General features: G+C 32.0%; 1 protein-coding gene across 3 annotated transcripts in view; it reads right to left on the bottom strand.

The window, feature by feature from the left end:
* Nucleotides 1–14850, bottom strand: part of LOC108561076 (D-2-hydroxyglutarate dehydrogenase, mitochondrial-like) — a 66197-nt gene that overhangs the window by 20540 nt on the left and 30807 nt on the right. The gene's annotated exons all lie outside the window — the stretch shown is intronic.

Below are 14850 nucleotides of genomic sequence, written 5' to 3'. Positions count from 1 at the left end.
ATCCGGGTGCTGCTGGTGTACTACTTCATTTCAAGACGTTCCCTGAAGACCCGGATTCGCAGCATTAACAGAATGGGGCAAAAGAACACTTTAAATAAGACGCGATGGAGGAAACGAGAGGATACAAAAAAGTGCCAGAGAGAAAAAAGGGTGTAATGGTCTGAACTTAATGAAGCATCCATTTCGTAAAGGAATGGAAAACGCTTTGTTTCCTTTCGTAAATGTTGTATATTCAAGTAAAGAAATGGATAATTGCGATTGATTTTGCGTGGACATGTCGTGCACTTGATGAGTTAAATTTTTTCCTTACTCGAATCTATCAAATTTGTAGTAGTTTAATAAACCAGACCAATAAGACCGATCCTTGCTATTTACCAGAGATATTGATCGTGCCGTACCACACGCTCGTATATCGCCATCAAATATTTAGTTGCTCGGCCTTTGGCACCCCATAGATATTACCACTCTCCACAGATGATGAAAAAGCGCAATGAATTGATACTATTATAGAAGACCAAACTCAATACAATTGTTATGTAATTTCCAGACCTGACAAACCATTATTTTTATTAACATCTCCCTTTAATCATTCAAAACGATGCATAACCTAATTTCTAGGCTGTGAAAACACATATTTGAAAATATATCATAAAATCTCGAGTATCTCGTACAATTTGTACTAATTTATCGTTTGTGGTAGAAAGTTCATTTTAGTTTTGTTTAACTATTATTTTTTTTTATTAACAATTGTTTTATGCAATAAGAGCATGAAATAATATGGGTGAATATTATAAACAAATTTTAATTTTATTATGATATATCTAAATATACAAATTTTACTTTGACATGTGTCTTTCATATGATATGAAAATAGATTTTTTTTTATTTTGAAAAGTTTTATGATAATATTCATCAATCCGTGATGACTTCCGATTTAATTAGGGGGACAAATCGTCGGCGCCGCGCCTTTTCCCATATTCGAAACAACAGGGTGACAGTTATTTGATGCGATAAATCATGGCAAGGCAGAAATTATTACCTTCTGTTATTATTTTATTGGTATTCAATGAGAGATAAATAATGATTTTGTTGTGTATCCTTCGCAAGGAAAAAGTTGTTGTAATCGTACACTGCTACAATGTTCCATATATCTTATACCCTTATATATTCTATTATGACATTTCTTATACAATGATTTGTTTTCCTTGCATTATATACGGCATTATTAAATCGATAAGTCGTAGAACAATTGTGTAATGATTAATTGCTCGATCGGTATTTATTTAGTGGATATAAGTCAACTTCACTGATTATTATTATTATTGTAAATACTAATAAATCGTTTTATTGTTTTAATTTACTTTTAAATTCGAAATATAATTAAAGTAAAAAAAATGTAGACTGTGAGATTCAAGCAGTAATATAAATATTATTAATTCTTCGAATCTTTAGATAAAAAAAAATGGACTAAGTAAGAATCATGATAGTTATATAGTTAGTATTTGTGGAACATCTGAATTGACCATCGATGTTCTTCAGTGTGTCTTGAATCTTGATATTATTAAGTGACTTAGAGCTTGCAGTTTAAGTCAGCATCATGTCAAGTAATGAGTGAATGGAATTGTCATGCTGTGCGCAAGGAATGGTCAATTTTGTGCATATGTTGAAATGCTGAAACTGTTTGCACCGTAAATTCCGTAGGCCAATATAAAATAATAAATATGTAAGAGGTGTTACGGAATGCAAAAAGATGCATAAATCTTCGGACACAAAAGCGTGCGAAATTGATCGCAAACCGTGGAGCTCTTTGCGTAATTGCGACCATCGCTAATGTACACAAATGCAATGCGAATAAATTTGGAGAAAAACCACTTCAGAAACAGTTGGAGGTTCCGCAGCACCAGACATTCATTCACCAAACACTTTCACCACCGGAAAATTTGTCTGCCCGTTGTTTATTCGTTTCGCCCTAGTTGCGCAATGTTATTATTATTATTACGAGGAATCCTTTGTGCCTACTATCGTCCGTTAGAATCAATTGTAATTACGATTATTGCGTCTTTGTCCCCTCACGACGACCATCCGGAGAGGCCATTATCTTCGCAGCCCCTAGGGCGTCTCGATAAGTCTTTGAGGAAATCAACCACCCAGCGCAACTGTTTCCTGCCCATCGCCTCCAAACTATCTGGAACTTCCTCGACCTTCGCGAAAGCCCCAGATATCACCAATTTAAATGCGGTAATCTCCGCTGTCAGTTCCGGAATACTTATCGAAAACCCACAATTTGTTCACGCATTTATTATAAATCGAATTCTTATTTTATTTTTATATAATTCTATAAACATATACTTCTTTTCGTGGTATGATCACTATGGTCGGGACGCGTGCAACATACTGAAAATAAGATGTGTCAGAATGTTAGTCTTCTCGGTGTGAGCACGAGAGAGAGCCAATTGCTGTTTACTCATCGAAAACACGTGTTTATTTTCCCATTCACATCGATTCACGTTACATATTCTCCTATTGCAGCGAACCGTGATAGTTTATTGTCTGCCGAAGGCAGTCACATTATTCGGCCCGATACGTATTCTGACAGGTGACAACTTAATTATTCGCTGACATTCAGTTTCGAACAAATCTAGACTGTTGATAGCGAAGTATACATTCCTTTTAAACAAGAAAACCATTCTTATTACATTTTAGTAAATTTTAAAGATAATTGAAGACTTTCTAATTAAATTACTTTTACTAATTGAGTTTTCATTATTAAACATGAAATCCTTTAATATTATTTGCTTGAAATTGAGTATTTAAGTTTTTCTTAAGCAAATAAAAATATTATTGTATTTGTCTGTATTTGCAATCATCTACCTAAAAATGCGAATAATCAATATAAATATACGCGATTGGATCTTATTTAGTAGATTATTGTGCAATTAAAATTATAAATAAATATATCAAATGTTTACCTATTTTTTTGAACTATAAGACGCAGCCCAAATTTATGTAACAAATGTATATGATCATAAAACGGTTCACTTCAATTCCCAATCGATTTATGGTTCAAAAAATACGATAATTCATTATTGAAATATAGACGATTGGAACTTATTTTGTGGAATTTGCTTGTACATTATTAATTGGTGATTTCAAATAGTAGTAAAAGTAATGTTTCCTTTGTAAGATTTTATTTGTTTTTAAAGTTATTTGATTTCTTAGAGAATATACGAGTTTCCTGAATAATAAACAAGATTTTGTTGTTGACTATAAACTCAGTCAGACACGAGACCTACAAACACTATCAGCAGTTTGGCTGAAGTGATGTATTTGCTTTTCGAATTAATCAGAAGCTAAATCGAGTCTGTAATCTTATCCAGTCACAATGCGAGCCTTTCGTTATTCGAAATCAATTGTTCGTGGTGAACAATTGCGCATAACCGAGGCCTGCATCAACAATCGCTATCGCTCATGATAAGTCGTCTCGGCCTGCATCCAGATTTTGTTTGGGTTCGATAACTTATCAAAGCTATGTACAAACGGATGATGGAGGATCACTCGTGCTCCACATTTTGGTGACTGCGTTCTGTTATCCAACTGTTTGTTTATTCGGTTACGTATTCCGAGTGATGTGATGGTTGTGAAACGTTTCGTATATAGCTTGCATCTGCATATCGGAAGCACAGTATGGATGTCCCACAGGCACGACAGTTAACAAAGTAATTTGTTACGTATGTAATAATAATCAGGCACTAACGAAGGCACTTTAGAGTCAACCCCTGCGCCGTGCGACTTACGCCCTTAAACCGTAACGCGAGATCTTTAATGATGCCTCTAAGTGCAATTAAACACCCATACACCTGCTCTAATTAATCCATTATCACTTCAGTTCCATCAACTAAAAAATAACCGCAATTATCAATTCAACACAAACAACATTATTCAATTAACGTGAAAAAAAAGAATACAGTAAATTTATAACGTATATTACACATGTATACAATACTATACAGTGCATGTTTATATATTTAATTATAAATATTTTGATTCGAATATTCATTCAAATTTTAGACAGATATGTATTATATTTTGAGTTGACTTTAAAACGAAATGAAACTTACATTTTTTTTCATATTTATTAACATCGTTTAGTAAAGATAATAAGATGTGTTGTAAAACTTTCACCACCAAATAAATCTTCTAAGAAAAAGTATGGTTTGAAACACCGATATTACTTGGGAACTGCGCGTTTCAAATACCGTTTATAAACTAAATTGGAAAGTCATGTACCAAAACAAATGCATACGAAAGGTCACACACACACCTTATTACAGCTGTTGCCATTTCGCTTTGTGTACTTATTTTGAAGCATTTACTATATTTTAATGCTCAACTAATCTAGTATTAGAATAATATAAGTATATCATGTATTAAACTAGATTATTGCATAAAATAATTATTATATAAAAATGTATTATGTGAAAACCATAAGATTCAACCCAATTCTAAATCGATTTCTCTTATTAAAAAAATATAATTTATAATAGCTATTTCTAATACTTCTAATAATTAATAATTTTATCAGTAGTAAATAGTTCTATTTTTTTGTTATATTTTATATAATTAATTAGTTGGAAAGTCAATTTGCAACTGATCAAGTTTATATGATTAATAAGAGGAAGTACATTTACCTAATTAATAGTCTATGAATATCAAGTTCTAATTGGTAATTAACTGTATCGGTATTCATTCTCTTTTTTTCTCTTCTACACATCTATTTATTCTTTTCTACACCAACATTGCTAATTTAATAAATTGCCTGTCAAAACAGGCACATTCGAACCGCAAACTCGGTTCCACAGTACTGTGCTAATGATTACTGCAGAGGCGGTAATCAATTTCAATAATATACTTGTCGCGAAATCCGCAAGTGAACCATCCTCGTTTTGCGACCGTTCATTTGCATGCTGCATTGTATCTTAAACGGTTTAATTAATCATATTCTAATTCCACAGGTGTCGACTTGGCTTAATTGTCATCGCCTTGGATCTTGGCACCTCTAATCGCCCCCATACTGACACATCACATTGCCCTTTTGTTACGAAATCAACTTATAAGATTTTCTACTTTACATAATATCAAATATTTTAACATATTTTTGTTGAATTCTGTAAGAGTTCAAATGATATTCATTTTTCAATTTGAAGAAAACATGAAGAAGATAGTTGTAATCTATTATTTATTAAATTTATATATTTTTTTCTCGAAAATCAATAGAATATTAAGAATTCGCAATTAAGTTTGCGGTTTTAGTATTGAAAGTATTATCCATTGATAAAGTTCGGGCCAACAAACTATGTGTAAATTTTGCGGTAAACGAAGATAACAGAACGCTGTTTTATTGAGGACGAGGAGAACATTTCAGGGGGAATTTGTGCTCGTCGTTGCGATACGATCTCTGCAAAAGGTATTATCGCGTAGGATTGGTCGGAGCAAGAAGGGGGTTCGTGTGTCGTGCTTCAGTCTCTTCGGGTGTTTCGCAAAAGGGGGAGGATAGGCGCAAGATAATGAGGGGTTCGCACTCTCGATAATCAAAGCGGCAAGGTTTAACTATACATATAATCAGAAGGATGATCCTCTTATTACCATCTCCTACGCAATCATTTGCCAGAGGAGAAATTCATATAAAATAATTGCTTCTCGAGAAGAAGGAGAAAAAAAATCATAAGCGCAGAACTTCTGTAGGCTTTATTTAGTAACGGCGTGTTTACATTTTATTTTCGTTTTCCTTTGGACTTTGAAGCTGAAATTGTGAGGGGAAAAGAAGGGGGTCGCTGCTGATACGAAGAACAACAAATACGAAATGAGCAAGTCTAAGATTTTATTTATGGTGTGACCCTCCGCAGAGGATGAAATTCTCCGCGTGAGGCATTCCCCGTCCGATCGACGTTAGGAGTGAGAGATTCTGTTACTGCCCCTATGGACAAGAGAAGGATAGACATGCTGGAAAACCATAACAAAGGGCACGAGGGGGGGAGGCGTTTGTAGAACAAAAAGAGCTCGATGATTCCGGCTGTCGGCAACGAACCAACACGACGACGACGACAAGAAGAAGAAGTTGGAGGAGAATGAATTATTTCGCTCGCTGCGCGACCAACCGAGACTGTCCCAATGGACAGAAATGCCAAAACGAACAGAAAATATTGAGAATGAACAACAACAACGAAACGTTGAAGAAGTCGAAAACAAGAAAATATAATACAGTCGGACGGAAAGCATTCCCCTCCGTTACGTTACACTCCAACTTTTCGTGCGTTCTTTTTTTCTCGTTTGGAATGGAAAGTTTTTATTGTAGATTTATGGTCCACGGGGGGTCGTGCGAAAAGGAAGACTACTTTAGCTTTAGTCCAAAATATTCAAGCATAATATATTTCTTCTAATCTCCACATAAACTAATAAGTCACTATTATCTAATAAGTTAATGTCTAGATTATTTGGATAACTAAATTATATAACTAAAATTATATTTCTTTATTTATAATATTTTATAGATACAAACACAACATTTATATTCTGGATTGAAATAAATTCATTTAATCTGACGACTTGTTTCCGACAGTTACGAAATCGTTCGTGGGGAAATGAAAGAGTTGTCAGTATCACAGAATACTTAATTAAATTTTTAATTAATGTTGACATATCAAAGACATGTGATGAGCAATTTTAATTGATTTTCAGTTTGATAACTTGAAGACATGTACGAATATATCGCAATATATCAACCACAAGATCATGTATTTCGTATAGTTCATCAAATTATTCGTTACTTGTCAACTAACATATGTACTTTATCAATTTAAGTTAGAAACACTGAAAACTTTAGAAGACATGAACATTTATCACTGTCAATGTCATAGTAAAATATTAAAAATTTAATTTTAAATGAATTAACTAACTTCTAATTATAATACTGCACATACTTATTTTTTGTTTATTTTAAATTTTGATTAAATTTGCTTAAGTATTTTCATAGTTGAAAAGTTATGCAAGGAACTTATACAGTTCCCAATAATCAAATATTTATACATGATTATATAATAACGCATACAATGCAATTCTTGGAACAAAAAATAGAACACATACATTCTTTTATATAAAACTAAATATACAATCAGACAGCAATACTTAATGATCATCAAGGTACGCACATACATGTTTGCTATATCCAATTAGTTCCGAGTCTTACGTTCTGGAACTGCTCGTCGAGGAAGCAAAAAAAAGATTACGAATAAAGTAAAATAAGTATGATTTCACGTTTCATTTTCGAGATAACTTCGAGGCCGGATATGTTAAACCGTGTGATTAAACTCATTAAAGGACTTCCACGTTAACATTGCATCTTTTAATTGTCCGACCGTCTTCCATTGTCGCGATAATGATAATATCTTCTCCAAGCTACAATAACACTTTTTTTTTAAAGATATTTATAAACATAAATAAAATATACGCTTTAATGATATGAAGTTAATACATATTTATAAATATGAGTTTCTTACATCATTTTATTCACACTGATAAGTATTTTTTGTAGATAACTTTTAATGTACTGTTTTATTAATTGCAGAAACGACCGGACTTCCAAGGACATCCACGTACGAATAAATTGAAGAAGGTAAAGGAAATTATAAATTGATTAGAAGATAGTTGATTTTTATACTTTTTTATTTATCAATCTCGAAATAAATTATTTAACACATGTTCCGTAAATCTATTTTTATATTAAAATTGAAAATTGAAAAATTGTATTCATTAACAAAAAGTATATATTATTTACATAAAAACACAATAGAAAGTCTAGAGTCCTTTGGGTATAAATCACAATGAAATTCTAAAGATATGTATCCTCCAAATAAGATCTATTTCATTTGGGAACAGTAAAGATGTGTGCCATATTTGAAACAATATGTAGTTAAGCGAAAGTAAAAACTCGACAAATAATTACGTACGGACACAATGCAACATTGCACTTTTGGAATACCGTGAATGCATTCCTTGCGATTTTGCACTTCTGCGGCGAATTCGCAGCAGGAATCGCATAAACCCTAACACTATGTTAAAACGTTTTTTTAGTGACATCTGTTAGAAGGTTTTTCATCAAACTGCTTACTTACTAAATGTAATTATTTCTATTTCCAATGAACATCCAAATCAAACAATATCACTATGAATTTATGGAATTTTTAAAAATATACAGATAACGTTCCCTAATAAAATATACCACAAAATCCATTAGTGTATACATTCACAAATATCAAATGAAAACTGAAATGCAAAAGCCATTAATGGTTATTTCGTTAGCTGGTTTGGTTTTTGTTTCGGATGCGTTGATCGATAATGGTTTTTCCAAGTTTTAATTTTATTTTGTATAACATGTAAGTTACTTTATTATTAATAGTTTTTAAATAACTTTCTTGTAAATTATCATAAAATTCAAAATTTAATTGCAAACATATTCCAATGATTTTCGTCTGAGATAAAATTAATGAAATATTTACGTTTAATTAATCAATAAATATTCCCAGGACGTTTATCAATAGAACGGGCGATAACTGAATTGGCAAAGGATGCTCCGCGGCATATAAACATTGTGGATATACAAAAATAAATTGAAATCTACTTGTATATGCGTGTATATGTATATATAAGTAAGTTGACCTTGGCTTTGCGAGAGCCCATAGCCGATGTAAGCGACCTCGCTCACTAATATTCTGTCTCAAACGGAAAACAACATATACCAAAGTCTGATCATTTAATACCGCTACTTTCGTTCTAGGTCATTGTCATAATATTGAGAAAACAATAGTCAAAACAAAAACATCGATAGAATTCATAACATTGAAATAGTGAAATCCTCTCATTATATCATTTGTATTTGAATGCAAATAATGAGCTGTGTACAAAGACGCAGCTTTATTTCATACTTAAACAGTGATTAGGTTCCGAAAAATCAAATATAACGGAATGCGGCGCCCCATAGGCGCCAACTGTTCCAATTATCATTCAGATTGATACAGAAAACTCAGATTAATGACGGTTCTGTTCATTCAGTTCACTTTAAATTAATTGCAATGTTTCGCTTTAATCCCACCATCATCATTACTTCTTAATAATTAGGGATTTATAGTTTGCATAAAAACAAAATAAAAAATCCCAGACATTCATATTTTTAGTAATTCATTTATTATAACTCTCTTTGTATAAGAAAAAATGTGCTCTCTCAATAAAAAACGAATACTAACTTATGTAATAATTAATCAAAATATTTCATTTTAAAATTAGTATAGGAATTTATACAGGACTTAGTATCAATATTTAAGTGAAGTTGACTATTATGTATTATATAAGTATTATTAGATGATAAATACTCAAATAATCAAAGATAGTGCAAGATAACAAGATATCTGAACAAATGGTTCAGAAATACTTGATCATGTACACTAGGAGGTCGGAAATCCGCGGCTCTGGAGCCATTTCAGTTGCTATGTTGCAAAATTAATTTCACTAGTAGAAATAGCGATCGTAGCACTACGAGCTATACTCTTTTTTTATCTTGAAAAATGGCTCTTTGTTCTAAATAAATTTGATAACCCCTGATATAGATTCTAAATTCGATTGAACTAAATTAGTATTCAAATTATTTGATATAAAACTACTTATTTTAATTATTGATAATCATACAAAGTACAAAGATCCATATATTTTCATTGGCATCAAGTTACAATTATATCTGCTAAGACATATATTTTTTCATTTGAGAATTTAAAAGAAAAAGTAATTCAATTGTAATTTGTAGAATTGTGGATCTTTTTCAATAAAACAAATTTTATTATATTTTTTAAATGTAAACCAGCAATAAATATTATTTGTATTAAGCTATGTGATTTGTCAAGTATAATTAGTTAATAGTGTTAGGTAACTCGTGCAAATTAAATTTTTAAATTCGTTAAGTATTTGTGAGGTTGCGTAAGTATAAGAATTTTAAATTGTACGTAATTCCAAAATACAAGTCAAGTTACTTGACAAAATACACCATTGCAAGCCGCGATTCTAATCATATGACTTGTAAAGTGATTCGTTGAAATTTCCAATATCCTTCTTTCGTTGATCTTTACTCCCTTCCGACCTGCCGTAAGTGGAGAAATAAAGAAAAAAGAATCGACCTAATGTCGGCCCACTTGACCTGATTTGGAATTTCCTGCTCGAGTCTCTACACATAATACGTAATTGGTTAAGTCATATTATTTGAATTCATCGTGAATATAGATGACATACTTTAAAGTTGTAATGGGAAGATTTATTTTTTCTAGTCAACTTAGTCAATCATCCATTCGATGATTATCTATTGAAGTATGAACGAACGGCGATAAATTGATTGATAACGCGGTTTTCCATTTATTCTGCTCGGCCAATTTACATCAAATTTCCGATTTCTCTTATCCACATGTCATTTATCAAAATTCGAAGTTGAAGTGTGGGGCACACAACATCTTTTACCACGTAATTCATCGATTTTCACTCAATCACAGAACTGAAATCAATTAATCATATAACTTCGTTTTTATTTTTTTTAATTTTCAAACGTATTGTATATCAACTATTCTGGACATGTGTTATCGGTTAATCCCTTTGATTTTGTCCGAAAAGGGTGGTGCCCCTTTAAAACCAATAAACTCGAACCCTCAGCCGTTGCTTATTGTTATAATTAGTTTCCAGCAATTGTGAGTTAGAAACCGAAATGTGTATAGATGAACTCGGAATATGTGTGGTTCTGTTTACATGTTCCTTCGCAAATGGATCGCAGCCATTTTGATATGTCGGTTTCGGTGGTATTATCGCGCCTCCAGTGCAGGCGACATTATCAACCAACCAACCACCCCCAACGGTTGATTCCTCGCAGCAGACGAACCACCCTCGCTGAATTCAAGAGAGATTAGGGTACATTAAGTGCCTTCTACATAATGTAAACTTCACTGGGCCTGAATCCCAAAAGAGAATAACGTGAACGCACAAAAAAATACTTCAACGAATGAACGTTTTGATATTCATGGTTCTATTGTAATTGTGCAATGGAGAATACTTTTTTTTCAGATTAATCTTTAAATAATACATCGTAATCATAATAAAAATGCCATCAAAGAGATTTTTTTGTCTACAACCTTTTGAGATTTAATTTCTATTTTTTAACGATTTTCAACTCTTGAAACTTTTTCATCATATGACGCTATACTTATCAAGTAACTCCTTGCAAAGTATTGATGCCTACTGTAAATTGTTTGGCAAGTATTGTAGTTTTGTTGTAATGTTGATTAAAAACTAATAGTAATTAAATATTAAAAATAACTATACTTTTTTTTAACACCTCATAACTAAATTTAGAAAGATAAAAAATGTTGTATTCGCTGAAAGTGTTAGTAAATAATTAGCTTTTTCACAAAGTAGTTAGTAAATTAAAGTTATTTACTTTAGCAAAAGCATCATAAACTGTATTTTAAATTTCAAAGCCGAACATAACTACCCAATTACTATAAACATTCAGAAAATTACTTGCTTTTTATTATTTAGAGAATACAATGAATTTTTACATGGACAATCCTAAATATGCGTTTAAAAATTTCAGTTAAAATTGACTAAATTATAAATAAAGTTTTTTTATTTTCATTTTAATACTTAAAGGCATATAAAATATGAGAAAACATCATATTTACGAATACGTTAATAAATTGCGTAAAAATAATATTATTTTCTAGAAATAAATGTTACCTGTAAAGAAACAAATAAATAAAACACTCCATTAAAAAAAAATATTAGTTTATTTCATTTGTAACAAATTTTTCAAGTATTATATGTGTGTGTGCAATTATTTCAGTAGTTAATTGAGCTGACTTTGCCGAATATAACTATGATCGTTCAGCATCTTATCATCTTGCAGAAACTGCTTAAATCGCTTTCCTCGTAATAGAAATTATTGTTTAGAAATCTTCCAGTGAGAGTTGCGAATTTTATGTTACAATTTATTTTCCGCAACAGTTAACTAATTTTTTCCATATAAATTGTATATTTCAATTTATGAATTAACAAGTTATATTTTTCATTAAATAAAGCAAAAATATTATTTATTCAGATGTGACTATTGCAAGTATGAGAAAGTAGAATACAGGTAAGAAAACAGAAATATTAAAATCAACAAAGAAATGAAATTTGCTTTCTTTGAATTGGACTTAGTCTCCCTGCGGGTGGTGTATGGCTTTTGTGTACAAGGAAAATGCTATTTCTGATCCATGCAAATTTTCTCTTCGCTTTTTCATATTTTACATAGAAGGTTTTCGGTTTATTATTTGCTCGATGCTTTTTTCTTAGAAATTTCATAGAATTATCAAATAACACTAATTTATCTCATCGCATTGCTGCGTTTACAGCATTTCTATTTACGTACTAACATTGCATTGTTTAGTTATGGTGATTATAATAATATTTATTATAACAGTCACAGTATCTAAATAAAAATTAGAACAAATTCATATAATCATAATAATAAAATGATAAATTGTTATAAGGTCTTTCCGCCCGCATCTAATAATATTGTTATTTAATTACCTAAAAAAATATTTATATCAGTTTATCGTGACGGAATTATAACTTCAAAGACATATGATTGAATGCCTGTAGTCTATATTTCTCTTATTTCTATTTAATTGATGCTTAATTAATGTTGTATATTTTTTAATAAATGTCTTTGAATTATGTATATATTTATGACGAGAAATTCAATAAAAAAATGTTAAAAAAAAGTCTTATAATATGTGGACGATACGATCTAGCCAATATACTAATTAATTTAGATGTAACTTGTGAAGTTTACTTACTGCAGTTATTATTGATTCCGTGGTTTTAAAAAGAAGGCTGTTATATATTATTTTGCAATTCTTATCTTCTAGTAAATAAATCAAGAAACATTGTTGAAAATCATTTTGATTGCTAGAGCTTTGTTAAAAAGTAAAATCGTTGATAAGAATTATGGAACGATGAGAATAAATAAAACACTAATTGGATGTGAGTAAAGAAATAAAGCGAAATACGTTACCCCGAAGATTTATTTATTGTTAAAAATCTACAAATTTACATGTTAATCATGGATGTATGTATACATGTGGAGGTGTAAATACAAAGTGAAAATTACAATAATTATGGAAAAGTAAAACAGATTGTCCTTATCGTATACACTGAACACTGAGAAACACAAACGAATCCACGCGAACCCAATTTTGTTGTTAATTAAAACATGCTGCACCGATATGAAATTTATAATTATAGTCAGCACGGCTTGTGTAAGGTGTAATCAAGTAAAAGCCTTTCAAACGCACTGAAAGCTCACACACTGAGCCAGGCGATCAGTTGCCAGGGAGATCTACAGCCACGGGGAAATCGAACGGTTTTCGTGGATGTATGTTGCGGCAGTCTGGGGCAAGAGGACGGGCGGGTGGAAGGGAGCACGCGGGGGCGGAAGAAGGGAGGCGGCGGTGATCGTCAATGCGGCGTAGGAGTGAGGAGTTGGAGGGGGAGCGGACCGGGACGGGTTTTTGGGGTTCGAGTAACGAGGGGGGGCGCTGATCCGCCGCTTTGTATTGGAGCAAGACTGGTTGTTCGGTGCCTGGGCCTCGGAGCCCGGGCTATGGAGGGAACCGAAGGGGGATCGGAATATGCGAGGACACAACGCAGGAGCGGCAACAGCAGCTGAGGACACGGAATGTGCTCGACGTGGTGGAGGAGGAGGATGAAGAGAGAGAAAGAGGAGGAGGTGGACTACCTACCACTGCCAACAATGAGATAGACTGCACTCTGAGTGTGTGAGAGAGAAAGAGAGGTCGAACGAAAGGGAGATGGAATGTTTCTGGGGGAGGATGGATTTCAAGTTGAAGGACACGCGGCGCAGGCAGACGCGATAAGTGAAACTGTTGTACTAACTGTCCAAAAAAAGTTTCCGAAACTTTTCCTAAGCGCCAACCGTGGGCGAGACTTGGAAAAAAAACGAAAAGGCAGACCAAGGGCTAAAATACATATAGATAAATGTGCCGACGAGCAGAGAGAACCCTACTTCTTTCATCGTCAGCATTGAGCATCCATCATTGCGATTTGATATTGCTTTTGTTTACAAGTCCTTAACATATTCGATGAAGAGCTAAAACAACACTTCAAAAGAAAACTTGGCAATGTCGGTTAATGAAGGATGTTCAACCTTGTCTACTATTTATTATAATAATGTATAGTCTCAATTCATAAACGATTTTTAATTATTAATCTTTATTTTATTGCCCTAACTTCTTTTATAAAATAAATTAGAGTAATTTATTTACTTATAAATTGACCCTAATTATATTAAATTATTAATTTTAACAAATACATCGATAATAATACGGAACTCCAATAAATTAAATATTTATAATAATTTGCATATCTTTTATTAATAATAATACATTTATTACTATTAATAATAAAAGTAGATCTATAGTCAATAGCCCTTTGCAGTAGTTACATTTTATTTTATTATTGTATTGAGTTTGTTTTTATTTTGTATTTTATTGTTGGAATAAAAAATATTATTAATAAAAGTTGCACTTGACAAAAACAAGACTAAAATAATTTCAATAAGGAATTCATCTTGTTGAAAATACAAAATTGTTTTAGAATATAAATCGTGTAGAAATATGGTGTTTTTTTTTATCAATGTTAAACTATGGGCGGTCTTTATTCGACTAAGTTTTACTGATTTGTTGAGCGACTGGCCAATAAACAGTA

Source organism: Nicrophorus vespilloides, unplaced genomic scaffold, assembly GCF_001412225.1.
Source record: "Nicrophorus vespilloides isolate i.1.1-1 unplaced genomic scaffold, Nicve_v1.0, whole genome shotgun sequence".
NCBI classification, from domain to species: Eukaryota; Metazoa; Arthropoda; class Insecta; order Coleoptera; family Silphidae; genus Nicrophorus; species Nicrophorus vespilloides.
The sequence above is the reverse complement of the archived record's forward strand: the minus strand, read 5'-3'. Positions and strand labels throughout refer to the sequence as shown.